Source organism: Arachis stenosperma, chromosome 1, assembly GCF_014773155.1.
Source record: "Arachis stenosperma cultivar V10309 chromosome 1, arast.V10309.gnm1.PFL2, whole genome shotgun sequence".
NCBI classification, from domain to species: domain Eukaryota; kingdom Viridiplantae; phylum Streptophyta; class Magnoliopsida; order Fabales; family Fabaceae; genus Arachis; species Arachis stenosperma.
Window position 1 is genome coordinate 136256804 of NC_080377.1, and position 14484 is coordinate 136271287.

The 14484-nt window shown below is 39.2% G+C and overlaps 1 non-coding gene across 1 annotated transcript; it reads right to left on the reverse strand.

The window, feature by feature from the left end:
* Positions 1 to 4043: 4043 nt before the first annotated feature.
* On the reverse strand, positions 4044 to 4151 carry LOC130948474 (small nucleolar RNA R71). Its single transcript, XR_009073069.1, has one exon. It is a non-coding gene; the product is annotated as a small nucleolar RNA R71 (small nucleolar RNA).
* Between the last annotated feature and the right edge of the window lie 10333 nt (positions 4152 to 14484).

Sequence of the window (14484 nt, forward strand, 5' to 3'; positions counted from 1 at the left end):
TTAAGCTAGATGACCATAGGATAAGAATGAATGCATGTGTATGTTAAATTGCTTAGTCCCTTGATGATAATTATGAACTAGGTTGGGAGTTGGTTGTTATTGGATATTGGGTATGGAAATAGAATGTTAAATGATGATTGACAAGTTGATAGTAATGAATTTGTATAGATAATGGATTATTGATGATGATCTTGTCGATATAAGTGTGAAGTTCATGTACTAGAATTGTTTAAAATTAGAGTTTGATGGGTGGTGGAAGGATGTGGAGTGATGTTGCTGTGATATTGTATATGTTGGTGCTGAATTTGAGTATTGTAAGTTGATTTTGAATGGTGATTTAATGAAAATAGAGGTTGAAGGTTTTTGTGTAAAACTAATTTTTTGTCAAACTTCGACGAGCCATAACTTAGCTTTCAAACCCCCAAATTATTTCAAACTTATTTCAAATGAAAATTGGGTTCGTGAAGTTTACGCCGTTTGAAAAACGGATGAAAAATGATTTGAAACGCAAAAGTTATGTACGTCGAAAGTTTGGGGTTCAAAACTAAAATTCTACAGATTTTCAGATTTAGCCAAAATTTTGACAAAACCCCCTTCCATGCATACTGATGAGCGGATAATTTATACGCTTTTTGGCATTGTTTTCAGTATGTTTCTAGTAGGATTTAGTTAGTTTTTAGTATATTTTTATTAGTTTTTAGTTAAAATTCACTTTTCAGGACTTTACTATGAGTTTGTGTGTTTTTCTATGATTTCAGGTATTTTCTGGCTGAAATTGAGGGACCTGAGCAAAAATCTGATTCAGAGACTGAAAAGGACTGCAGATGCTGTTGGATTCTGACCTCCCTGCACTCGAAGTGGATTTTCTAGAGCTACAGAACCCCAATTGGCGCGTTCTCAATGGCGTTGGAAAGTAGACATTCTGGGCTTTCCAGCAATATATGATAGTCCATACTTTGCCCAAGATTTGATGGCCCAAACCGGCGTTCAAAGTCACCTTCAGAATTCCCAGCGTTAAACGCCGGAACTGGCACCTAAATGGGAGTTAAACGCCCAAACTGGCACAAAAGCTGGCGTTTAACTCCAAGAAGAGTCTCTACACGAAAATGCTTCAATGCTCAGCTCAAGCACACACCAAGTGGGCCCGGAAGTGGATTTTTATGTCATTTACTCACCTTTTTAATTCTTAAGCTACTAGTTCCCTATAAATAGGACCTTTTACTATTGTATTTTCATCTTTTGATCACTTTAGATCTCTAGATCATCTTTGGACGTCATGTTCTTAGATTACTGGGGGCTGGCCTCACGGCCATGCCTAGACCTTGTTCTTATGTATTTTCAACGGTGGAGTTTCTACACACCATAGATTAAGGTGTGGAGCTCTGCTGTACCTCGAGTATTAATGCAATTACTATTGTTCTTCTATTCAATTCAGCTTGTTCTTATTCCAAGATATTCATTCGCACTCAAGAACTTGATGAATGTGATGATTATGTGACGCTCATCATCATTCTCACTTATGAACGAGTGACTGAAATCCACTTCTGTTCTACAAGCAAACAAGGCTCTAATGTTTATCTCTTGGGTTCTTTAACCAGAATCTTCGTGGTATAAGCTAGAATTGATGGCGGTATTCAAGAGAATCTGGAAGGTCTAAACCTTGTCTGTGGTATTCTGAGTAGGATTCAATGATTGAATGACTGTGACGAGCTTCAAACTCGCGATTGTGGGGCGTTAGTGACAGACGCAAAAGAATCACTGGATTCTATTCCGACATGATCGAGAACCGACAGCTGGATAGCCGTGCCGTGACAGGGTGCGTTGAACATTTCCACTGAGAGGATGGGAGGTAGCCACTGACAACGGTGAAACCCTTGCATACAGCTTGCCATGGAAAGGAGTAAGAAGGATTGGATGAAGACAGTAGGAAAGCAGAGAGACGGAAGGGACAAAGCATCTCCATTCGCTTATCTGAAATTCTCACCAATGAAATACATAAGTATCTCTATCTTTATCTTTATGTTTTATTCATATATCATCCATAACCATTTGAGTCTGCCTGACTGAGATTTACAAGGTGACCATAGCTTGCTTCATACCAACAATCTCCGTGGGATCGACCCTTACTCGCGTAAGGTTTATTACTTGGACGACCCAATGCACTTGCTGGTTAGTTGTGCGAAGTTGTGTTTATGCCATGGTATTGAGCACCAAGTCTTTGGGGCCATTACTAGGGATTATTTGAGTTGTGAAAAGTAGTGATCACAATTTCGCATACCAAGCTTTTGGCGCCGTTGCCGGGGATTGTTTCGAGTATGGACAACTGACGGTTCATCTTGTTGCTTAGATTAGGTATTTTTCAGAGTTCTTAAGAATGAATTCTAGTGTTTCAAGGTGATGTTCTTATCATCACCAAAGCTGATTGATTATCATCAATTTAGCTCTTGAATGCAATGTTCTGCTGAAGCTTGGCTATCCATGTCTAATTCCTTTAGACTAAAGCTTTAGACTAACATTGCATGATTCCTGGAATTCTCATTAAGAATTTTGATACCTTTATTTTCTTTTTCACTTAATTTTCGAAAAAAAACCAAAAAAATTTACAAAATCATAAAAACCAAAAATATTTTATGTTTCTTGTTTGAGTCTAGTGTCTTATATTAAGTTTGGTGTCTTGCATGCATTGTTTATTTGATCTTGGTTCTATTTTCAAGTCAATAATACAGGGAACTGAAGATTCAGTACATGCAGCAGAGGAATTATCCAAGAAAAAGCTGGGCGTTCAAAACGCCCAGTGAAGAAGGAAAAACTGGCGTTTAAACGCCAGCCAGGATACCTGGCTGGGCATTTAACGCCCAAAAGGGTAGTGCTTTGGGCGTTAAACGCCAGAATGTGCACCATTCTGGGCGTTTAACGCCAGGATGGCACAAGAGGGAAGATTCTGTTTTTAATGCAAATTATTTTCAAGTTTTCAAAGTTTTTCAAAATCAAATCTTTTTCAAATCATATCTTTTCAATCAAATCTTTTTCAAAATCAATTTCTTTCCTTTTTCAAAAATACTTGCTATCAATTAATGATTTGATTCAACATTTCAAGTATGTTGCCTTTTCTGTTGAAAAAGGTTTAATGTTTGAATCATATCTTTTCTTGTTAGGCAAGTCATTAATTTTTAAAACTCAAATCTTTTTAAATTGTTTTTCAAATCATATCTTCTCAATCACATCTTTTTCAAAAAAGTTTTCAATCATATCTTCTTCAAAATCTTTCTCAAAATGTTTTTAAAATCTTTTAATTAATTTTCGAAAAATCTCTTCCCCTCTTCTCACATCCTTCTATTTATGGAGTACCACTCCTCCTCAATGCACAATTCAAACTCTATCTCACTAAGTTCGAATTCTTCTAACCTCTTCCTTCTATTTTTCTGTTCCTCTGACACCTCAAGGAATCTCTATACTGTGACATAGAGGATTCCACATTTTCTTGTTCTCTTCTCTTTCATATGAGCAGGAGCAAAGACAAAAGCATTCTTGTTGAGGCTGACCCTGAACCTGAAAGGACCTTGAAGCGAAAGCTAAGAGAAGCTAAGGCACAATTCTCTGTAGAGGACCTAACAGAAATCTTCAAAGAAGAAGAACCCATGGCAGCCGAAAACAACAACAATGCCAACAATGCAAGGAAGGTGCTGGGTGACTTTACTGCACCTACTCCCGACTGCTATGGGAGAAGCATCTCTATCTCTGCCATTGGAGCAAACAACTTTGAGCTTAAGCCTCAATTAGTTTCTCTAATGCAACAGAATTGCAAGTTCCATGGACTTCCATTGGAAGATCCTCATCAGTTCTTAGCTGAATTCTTGCAAATCTGTGACACTGTCAAGACTAATGGGGTTGACCCTGAGGTCTACAGACTTATGTTATTCCCTTTTGCTGTAAGAGACAGAGCTAGGATATGGTTGGACTCACAACCTAAAGAAAGCCTGAACTCTTGGGAAAAGCTAGTCAATGCCTTCTTGGCAAAGTTCTTTCCACCTCAAAAATTGAGTAAGCTTAGAGTAGAAGTCCAAACCTTTAGACAGAAGGATGGAGAATCCCTCTATGAAGCTTGGGAAAGATACAAACAATTGATCAGAAAGTGTCCCTCTGACATGCTTTCTGAATGGAGCATCATAGGTATTTTCTGTGATGGTCTGTCTGAACTGTCCAAGATGTCTTTAGATAGCTCTGCTGGAGGATCTCTTCATCTGAAGAAGATGCCTACAGAAGCTCAAGAACTAATTGAAATGGTTGCAAATAACCAATTCATGTACACTTCTGAAAGGAATCCTGTGAACAATGGGACAACTCAGAAGAAAGGAATTCTTGAGATTGATACTCTGAATGCCATATTGGCTCAGAACAAGATATTGACTCAGCAAGTCAATTTGATTTCTCAAAGTCTGTCTGGAATGCAAAATGCACCAAGCAGTACTAAGGATGCTTCATCTGAAGAAGAAGCTTATGATCCTGAGAACCCTTCAATGGAAGAGGTGAATTACATGGGAGAACCCTATGGAAACACCTATAATTCTTCATGGAGAAATCATCCAAATCTCTCATGGAAGGATCAACAGAGACCTCAACAAGGTTTCAACAACAATAATGGTGGAAGAAACAGGTTTAGCAATGGCAATCCTTTTCCATCATCTTCTCAGCAACAGACAGAGAATTCTAAGCAGAGCCACTCTGACTTAGCAACCACGGTCTCTGATCTAATCAAAACCACTCAAAGTATCATGACTGAAACAAGGTCCTCCATTAGGAATTTGGAGGCACAAGTGGGACAGCTGAGCAAAAAAATTACTGAACTCCCTCATAGTACTCTTCCAAGCAATACAGAAGAAAATCCAAAAGGAGAGTGCAAGGCCATCAACATGGCCGAATTTGGAGAGGAAAGAGAGGCAGTGAACGCCACTGAGGAAGACCTCAATGGGCGTCCACTGGCCTCCAATGAGTTCCCTAATGAGGAACCATGGGAATCTGAGGCTCACATTGAGACCATAGAGATTCCATTGGACTTACTTCTACCATTCGTGAGCTCTGATGAGTATTCTTCCTCTGAAGAGGATGAGTATGTCACTGAAGAGCAAGTTGCTAAATACCTTGGAGCAATCATGAAGCTAAATGACAAGTTATTTGGTAATGAGACTTGGGAGGATGAACCCCCTTTGCTCACCAAAGAACTGGATGACTTGTCTAGGCAGAAATTACCTCAAAAGAGACAAGATCCTGGGAAGTTTTCAATACCTTGCACCATAGGCACCATGATCTTCAAGAAGGCTCTGTGTGACTTAGGGTCAAGTGTAAACCTCATGCCTCTCTCTGTAATGGAGAAGCTAGGGATCTTTGAGGTACAAGCTGCAAGAATCTCACTAGAGATGGCAGACAACTCAAGAAAACAAGCTTATGGGCTAGTAGAGGATGTTCTGGTGAAGATTGAAGACCATTACATCCCTGCTGATTTCATAGTCCTAGAGACTGGGAAGTGCATGGATGAATCCATCATCCTTGGCAGACCCTTCCTAGCCACAGCAAAGACTGTGATTGATGTTGACAGAGGAGAATTGATCATTCAAGTGAATGAAGAATCCTTTGTGTTTAAGGCTCAAGGATATCCCTTTGTAAACATGGAGAGGAAGCATGAAGAGCTTCTCTCAAAACAGAGCCAAACAGAGCCCCCACATTCAAACTCTAAGTTTGGTGTTGGGAGGCCACAACCAAACTCTAAGTTTGGTGTTGAACCCCCACATTTAAACTCTAAGTTTGGTGTTGGGAGGTTCCAACATTGCTCTGAGAATCTGTGAGGCTCCATGCAAGCCCTCTGTCAAGCTACTGACATTAAAGAAGCGCTTGTTGGGAGGCAACCCAATGTTATATTTTATCTATTTTCCTTTGTTATTTTATGTTTTCTTTAGGTTGATGATCATGAGAAGTCACAAAATCAATTGAAAAAGCAAAAACAGAATGAAAAACAGGAAGAAAAACAGCACACCCTGGAGGAAGATCCTACTGGCGTTCAAACGCCAGTAAGGGTAGCAATTGGGCGTTTAACGCCCAGTCTGGCACCATTCTGGGCGTTTAACGCCAGAAAGGGGCACCAGACTGGCGTTAAACGCCAGGAAAGGGCAAGAAGCTGGCGTTAAACGCCAGAAATGGGCACCAGCCCGGCGTTTAACGCCAGAATTGGCACAGAATGCATTTTTGCACGCCACTTGGTGCAGGGATGCCTTTTCCTTGACACCTCAGGATCTGTGGACCCCACAGGATCCCCACCTACCCCACCACCCTCTCTCTTCTTCATCACCCATTCACCAATCACCTCTACCACTCTTCCCCAAAAAAAAAAAACCCCTCACCTATCAAATCCCGCTATTCTCTTCACCACTCACATCCATCCTTCATAAAACCCCACCTACCTCACCATTCAAATTCAAACCACTTTCCCTCCCAAACCACCCATAATGGCCGAACCCTACCCCTCTCTTCACCCCTATATAAACCCATCTTCACTCCTTCATTTTCACACACCCTAAACACTACTTCTTCCTCTTTTGGCCGAACCACAAAGCCATCTCCCTCTCCTCCATTTCTTCTTCTTCTACTCTCTTCTTTCTTCTTTTGCTCGAGGACGAGCAAACATTTTAAGTTTGGTGTGGTAAAAGCATTGCTTTTTGTTTTTCCATAACCATTTATGGCATCTAAGGCCGGAGAAACCTCTAAAAAGAGGAAAGGGAAGGCAAAAGCTTTCACCTCCGAGTCATGGGAGATGGAGAGATTCATCTCAAGGGTGTATCACGACCACTTCTATGAAGTTGTGGCCTTGAAGAAGGTGATCTCCGAGGTCCCTTTCAAACTCAAAAAGAGTGAATATCCGGAGATCCGACATGAGATCCGAAGAAGAGGTTGGGAAGTTCTTACCAACCCCATTCAACAAGTCGGAATCTTAATGGTTCAAGAGTTCTATGCCAATGCATGGATCACCAAGAACCATGATCAAAGTGTGAACCCGGACCCAAAGAATTGGCTTACAATGGTTCGGGGGAAATACTTAGATTTTAGTCCGGAAAATGTAAGGTTGGCATTCAACTTGCCCATGATGCAAGGAGATGAACACCCTTACACTAGAAGGGTCAACTTTGATCAAAGGTTGGACCAAGTCCTCACTGACATTTGTGAAGAGGGCGCCCAATGGAAGAGAGATTCAAGAGGGAAGCCGGTTCAATTGAGAATGCATGACCTCAAGCCCGTGGCTAGAGGATGGCTGGAGTTTATCCAACGCTCAATCATTCCCACTAGCAACCGGTCCGAAGTTACTATAGACCGGGCCATCATGATTCATAGTATCATGATTGGAGAGGAAGTGGAAGTTCATGAGGTTATAGCCCAAGAACTCTATAAGGTGGCAGACAAGTCTTCTACCTTGGCAAGGTTAGCCTTTCCTCATCTCATTTGTCACCTCTGTTATTTAGTTGGAGTTGACATAGAAGGAGACATCCTCATTAATGAGGACAAGCCCATCACTAAGAAAAGGATGAAGCAAACAAGAGACCCCACTCATCATGAAATCCCTGAGATACCTCAAGGGATGCACTTTCCTCCACAAAAATATTGGGAGCAAATCAACACCTCCCTAGGAGAATTGAGTTCCAACATGGGACAACTAAGGGTGGAGCACCAAGAACACTCCATTCTCCTCCATGAAATTAGAGAAGATCAAAGAATCATGAGAGAGGAGCAACAAAGACAAGGAAGAGACATTGAGGAGCTCATGCACTCCATAAGACCTTCAAGAGGAAGAACAAGCCGCCATCACTGAGGTGGACCCATTCTTTAATCTCCTTGTTCTTTATTTTCTTGTTTTTCAAATTTTTATGCTTATGTTTATCTATGTTTGTGTCTTATGATCATTAGTGTCTTAGTGTCTATGCCTTAAAGTTATGAATGTCCTATGAATCCATCACCTTTCTTAAATGAAAACTATTTTTATCACAAAAGAACAAGAAGTACAGGATTTTGAATTCATCTTTAAAACTAGCTTAATTAGTTTCATGTGGTGACAATACTTTTTGTTTTCTGAATGTATGCTTAAACAGTGCATATGTCTTTTGAATTTGTTGTTCATGAATGTTAAAATTGTTGGCTCTTGAAAGAATGATGAAAAAGGAGACATGTTACTGAGGATCTGAAAAATAATAAAAATGATTCTTGAAGCAAGAAAAAGCAGTGAATACAAAAAAAAAGGGGAGAAGAAGCGAAAAAAAAAAGAGACGAAAAAAAAGAAAGAGAAAAAGAAAGAAAAAGTAAGAAATAAAGTTGTGATCCAAGGCAAAAAGAGTGTGCTTAAGAACCCTGGACACCTCTAATTGGGGACTCTAGCAAAGCTGAGTCACAATCTGAAAAGGTTCACCCAATTATGTGTCTGTGGCATGTATGTATCCGGTGGTAATACTGGAAAACAGAGTGCTTTGGGCCACGACCAAGACTCAATAAGTAGCTGTGTTCAAGAATCATCATACTAACTAGGAGAATCAATAACACTATCTGGATTCTGAGTTCCTAAAGAAGCCAATCATTCTGAATTTCAAAGGATAAAGTGAGATGCCAAAACTGTTCGGAGGTAAAAAGCTACTAGTCCTGCTCATCTAATTTGGAGCTAAGTTTCATTGATAATTTGGAGTCTATAGTATATTCTCTTCTTTTTATCTTATTTGATTTTCAGTTGCTTGGGGACAAGCAACAATTTAAGTTTGGTGTTGTGATGAGCGGATAATTTATACGCTTTTTGGCATTGTTTTCAGTATGTTTCTAGTAGGATTTAGTTAGTTTTTAGTATATTTTTATTATTTTTTAGTTAAAATTCACTTTTCTGGACTTTACTATGAGTTTGTGTGTTTTTCTGTGATTTTAGGTATTTTCTGGCTGAAATTGAGGGACCTGAGCAAAAATCTTATTCAGAGACTGAAAAGGACTGCAGATGCTGTTGGATTTTGACCTCCCTGCACTCGAAGTAGATTTTCTGGAGCTACAGAAGCCCAATTGGCGCGTTCTCAATGGCGTTGGAAAGTAGACATCCTGGGCTTTCCAGCAATATATGATAGTCCATACTTTGTTCAATATTTGATGGCCCAAACCGGCGTTCAAAGTCACCTTCAGAATTCCCAGCGTTAAACGCTGGAACTGGCACCTAAGTGGGAGTTAAACGCCCAAACTGGCACAAAAGCTGGCGTTTAACTCCAAGAAGAGTCTCTACACGAAAATGCTTCAATGCTCAGCCCAAGCACACACCAAGTGGGCCCGGAAGTGGATTTTTATGTCATTTACTCACCTTTTTAATTCTTAAGCTACTAGTTCCCTATAAATAGGACCTTTTACTATTGTATTTTCATCTTTTGATCACTTTAGATCTCTAGATCATCTTTGGACATCCTGTTCTTAGATTACTGGGGGGCTGGCCTCACGGCCATGCCTAGACCTTGTTCTTATGTATTTTCAACGGTGGAGTTTCTACACACCATAGATTAAGGTGTGGAGCTCTGCTGTACCTCGAGTATTAATGCAATTACTATTGTTCTTCTATTCAATTCAGCTTGTTCTTATTCTAAGATATTCATTCGCACTCAAGAACTTGATGAATGTGATGATTATGTGACGCTCATCATCATTCTCACTTATGAACGAGTGACTGACAACCACTTCTGTTCTACAAGCAAACAAGGCTCTAATGTTTATCTCTTGGGTTCTTTAACCGGAATCTTCGTGGTATAAGCTAGAATTGATGGCGGCATTCAAGAGAATTCGGAAGGTCTAAACCTTGTCTGTGGTATTTTGAGTAGGATTCAATGATTGAATGACTGTGACGAGCTTCAAACTCGCGATTGTGGGGCGTTAGTGACAGACGCAAAAGAATCACTGGATTCTATTCCGACATGATCGAGAACCGATAGCTGGATAGCCGTGCCGTGACAAGGTGCGTTGAACATTTCCACTGAGAGGATGGGAGGTAGCCACTGACAACGGTGAAACCCTTGCATACAGCTTGCCATGGAAAGGAGTAAGAAGGATTGGATGAAGACAGTAGGAAAGCAGAGAGACGGAAGGGACAAAGCATCTCCATTCGCTTATCTGAAATTCTCACCAATGAAATACATAAGTATCTCTATCTTTATCTTTATGTTTTATTCATATATCATCCATAACCATTTGAGTCTGCCTGACTGAGATTTACAAGGTGACCATAACTTGCTTCATACCAACAATCTCCGTGGGATCGACCCTTACTCGCGTAAGGTTTATTACTTGGACGACCCAGTGCACTTGCTGGTTAGTTGTGCGAAGTTGTGTTTATGCCATGGTATTGAGCACCAAGTCTTTGGGGCCATTACTAGGGATTATTTGAGTTGTGAAAAGTAGTGATCACAATTTCGCATACCACATACGCATACCCTTCCTACGCGAAGGGTCGATTCTGTTTGGGACGTATGCATATGCGAACATGTGTATGCGTACGCATACTGCCCAAAAAGGGACCTATGCGTACGCGAACATAGGGAATATACGAGCATGTGATTCTGTCCAGTGCGTATGCGTATGCGGATAGGTGCATGCATATGCATCCTGGTCCAAAAAGAGACCTATGCGTACGCATACCTCTTGCATGTGTACGCATAGCCCTATTTTCAGCAAATAAATATTTTGCGTTTTAAACCTAATTTTGACCCTCCAAACCTCTATTTTCATTCTTTTAACCCTAGATCTTAGTAGTATAGTATGCCTAGTAATGAGATAGAGCTAGGAACAGGTGGTAACTTGGGGATGAAGAAAGTTTGAGAAGTGATGATTTAGGTATGAAGAGGTAGGGTGCATATGTATATGAATATATATATACTACTTAAATTATGAAACTAGCTAAAGAAAGGAATAGATGTTACATCTGAGTACTATTTCTCGGAAGTGCGACCCAAGAGATGGTAGAAGGTGAGGATCCCCTTCCTTGTTCCACCTGGTATTGTAAAATTGCCCCCAGCAAGATGGTGGGAGGTTAGGATCCCTTTCTTTGTTCCTCCTGGACATATGAGAACGTACCTCCTGGGTAGATGCAAGGGTTGTGGTCTCGCCCCACTTGCTCCAGGTTGGTTAGTATAGAGGCTCTCCGGATAGATGCAAGGGTTGTGGTTTCATTCCACTTGCTCTGGGTTATGATGAGCTATGCGTAAAAATGTAATTATATGATGTACAAGTGATGGTATAGTCGTATGAATGATTATGAAATGTTTATGAATGAATGTGAAATGATTATCTGAGATACAAGTTTCCCTAGATAAAGTATCGTGGCTTGCTACCAAGTATTCCAGGTCGAGACTCGATACTCTGTGGACCCTATGTCATAAGGGTGACCGGGCACGTATAAATTCCCGGGAATGGTACCTCCATTGAGCAATTTGATATATATACATGAAAAAGCTATGCATAGACTCTTGGGGATGCGCAACGGGGGACAGTCCAGGGTTTTGCAGTCGGACTTGTCGCGTTTGCTTGATAATCGACAGATGAAACTCATCAGCCATAGGACAGGCATGCATCTTGTGCATATTGTTTGCTTGCTTGTTTGTGCATTAATTGGGAATGCCTAAGTGAACTTACTATGTTAATTGTTATATTCGTTAATTGCAGTACTTGTATACTAGTTGTGCTTGCCATTATTTGCTTGTTTGTCTCTGTAATTTCACCGGAGATTGAGGAACGGAGGAAAGACAGAGAGATTTAGGGTTCTAGTTAAGTTTTAGTTAGGTTTAAGGAATTTGTTAAGTTTAGTAAGCTTTAGAGAACTATCCTGATTCATGGTTCTGTTTTAGTTCTTTAAGTTTTATAATCTAAGTGTCAGCGTTCTAGGATTGCTTCTGTCATTTCCAAGACCTTATATCTTATGTGCGTGGCACCTTTACCGTGCTGAGAACCACTGGTTCTCATCGCATACGATGTTTGTGTCTTTCAGATGCAGATCGAGAGGCACCTCACTAGGCATCTAGAGTTCTCCGCAACGAAGTGGCCTTTTTGGAATTATACTTTTGTTTTGTTTTGTTATATATATATATAGATTCTCCCTATGTATATATGTTTTACTTTTGCACCTCATAGAGGTCTATGGAGAACTAGGGTTATTTTTATGTATTTTGGGTTATGGATTATAAATATATGTATGTAGCTATTCTCTGACCAGGCTTAGCTTCACAGGCTGAGTTCGGAGCTTAATATTTTGTATTTTGATCCTCTACTCTTACTTTCCATATATATATATATATAAACTATAATTTCTTCTTACACAAGTTACGTTGTATCTGAGCATTGTGCTTTTAATTTTGCGATTTTATTTTTCCCCTTTCTTCAAGGCTCTTAGTATACGGCACTCTTTCAATTACTATACGTATATATATTTTATTTTAGAGGTCGTAATACCACACCACCTCTGTTTTACATCCTAGTGTAAAGCTCTGTGTGGTAGGATCCAAATGCACCTTAATTCACTCAGAAATGAACTGAAATTACATAATGGATTGCGACACAATTAACTCAGAAATAAACTAAAATTACATAATGATTGCGACACATAAACTCAGTTCGAAAACAAGAACACAAACAAGACTGAATCATAAACAAAAACACATCCAAAATTAATTTTGGATCAGACAACGTCATTATATATTTCTTCATATTTTTTGTTTGATATTTTCTTCTCTTTTTCTTGGTTTTATTCTTCTTAAAAGAGTGAAACAAGAAGCACTATAAGAAAATAAAAAGGAAGGAGAAGATGATGAAGAAAAAGATGAAAAAGAAGAAGAAAAAGCAGCAAAACATGAGGAGAAAGAGGAGAAATAGTTTTGAATTGTGCAAGATAACGAGTCCAAATGTACCTTAATTCATTCAGAAATAAACTAAAATTATATAATGATTGCGACATAATTAACTCAAAAATGAACAGAAATTACATAACAATTGCGATATAATTAACCCAGAAATGAAGCGAAATTACATAATGATTGCGACACATCAACTCAGTTTGAAAATAAGCACACAAACAAGACTGAATCGTGAACAAAAATACATCCAAATATTTTGGATCAAACAACATCATCAACATGGCAAAAATTCAACAATAACAATAAAAATAATGACGATAACGATAACGATGAAAATAACAAAGAAGAAGAAGATGCATGAGCGAATTTGAAAGAAGAAGAAGAAAAATTTGCCATTTACGTTAAAAGTAGAAAGTTGTTTACATTTAAAAGTCAGTTGAAAAATTTTCCGTTTACGTTAAAGTGGGAAGCTGTTTATGTTTAAAAGTCAGTTACGTATAAGTGACGTGTGGATGTAGTAGGGTTATAATAACTTGGTTGGACTAGGTTAGTGAAATTACTTGGATGCAGAGCATTCTTGTTTGGAAAAAAAGTGGTAGAAAATCTAAGTTTTTTAGTGAGAACTTTGTGGCCACACTTTTTAGAGGTGTAAAAAGAGTTACAAGAAACGGGCACGCTTCAAAAATATAACGATAATAAAAATATGTCGTCACGCTTTTAAAAACGTGCCTATTTATTTCTATGGTTACGCTTTGATAAACATGACATTTAAAATATAGCCAAATCTCTAATTAATTATCACCACATAAAAGTATGGCTTTTAATCTCTTTAAACCACAATTTTAAAGCGTGATAAAAAAAATTGTGTTGACAAGACTTTTTTTTTGGTAGTGTTATATACACTGGATCAAGAAAGTTTTTCCCTGATTTCAGATGCAACATCATCCTAGATTAATAAATTCTCATAAATATTACTTAAACAGAGCTCTAACAAAGTTCTCGGAAGAAAGGAGAAGACGGCTAAGGCTTTCTCTTGGTTAGGTGAGGAGCGAGGTTACGAGCTGATACCCTCGACCTACTAAACATAAATACAACAGTCGTGACCTACTTTGATTCAAAACTAAAGAATAAAGGCGAAGGGTTGTTAAGGAAGGTGGCAAGGGGGAAAGAAATGGAATTTATAGGGAACCGTAGCCAAGTGGCTAAGGCATGAGTCTGCATTGGAATTAGGATAAATGAAATACATATCGGTCGGAGTTTGGCTCATCAGCTGTCTCGATCGAATTCCTCTGTCCACCCTCTTTTTTTACTATGCATACGGATCTGGGTCACGACCTGTTAAAGCTAAAGTTCCATTAAAGAGCGTTTCCACGTGGTTACGTCCAGGGCTCCAAATCTGACTAGCTTGTACTTAAGAACTCAGTAAAGTGACCAATAAGATCAAATTAACCTATTTCATGGGCAAGGGGAACCAGAAGGTGAATAGAAAGATGTAAAGGTATTCAGATTCACTTATGAAAGATGATAGGCAGCCATTATTGATCATCTATACCGTATTTGAACTATTCTTTGGTCCAACATACGCGTCTAGTGT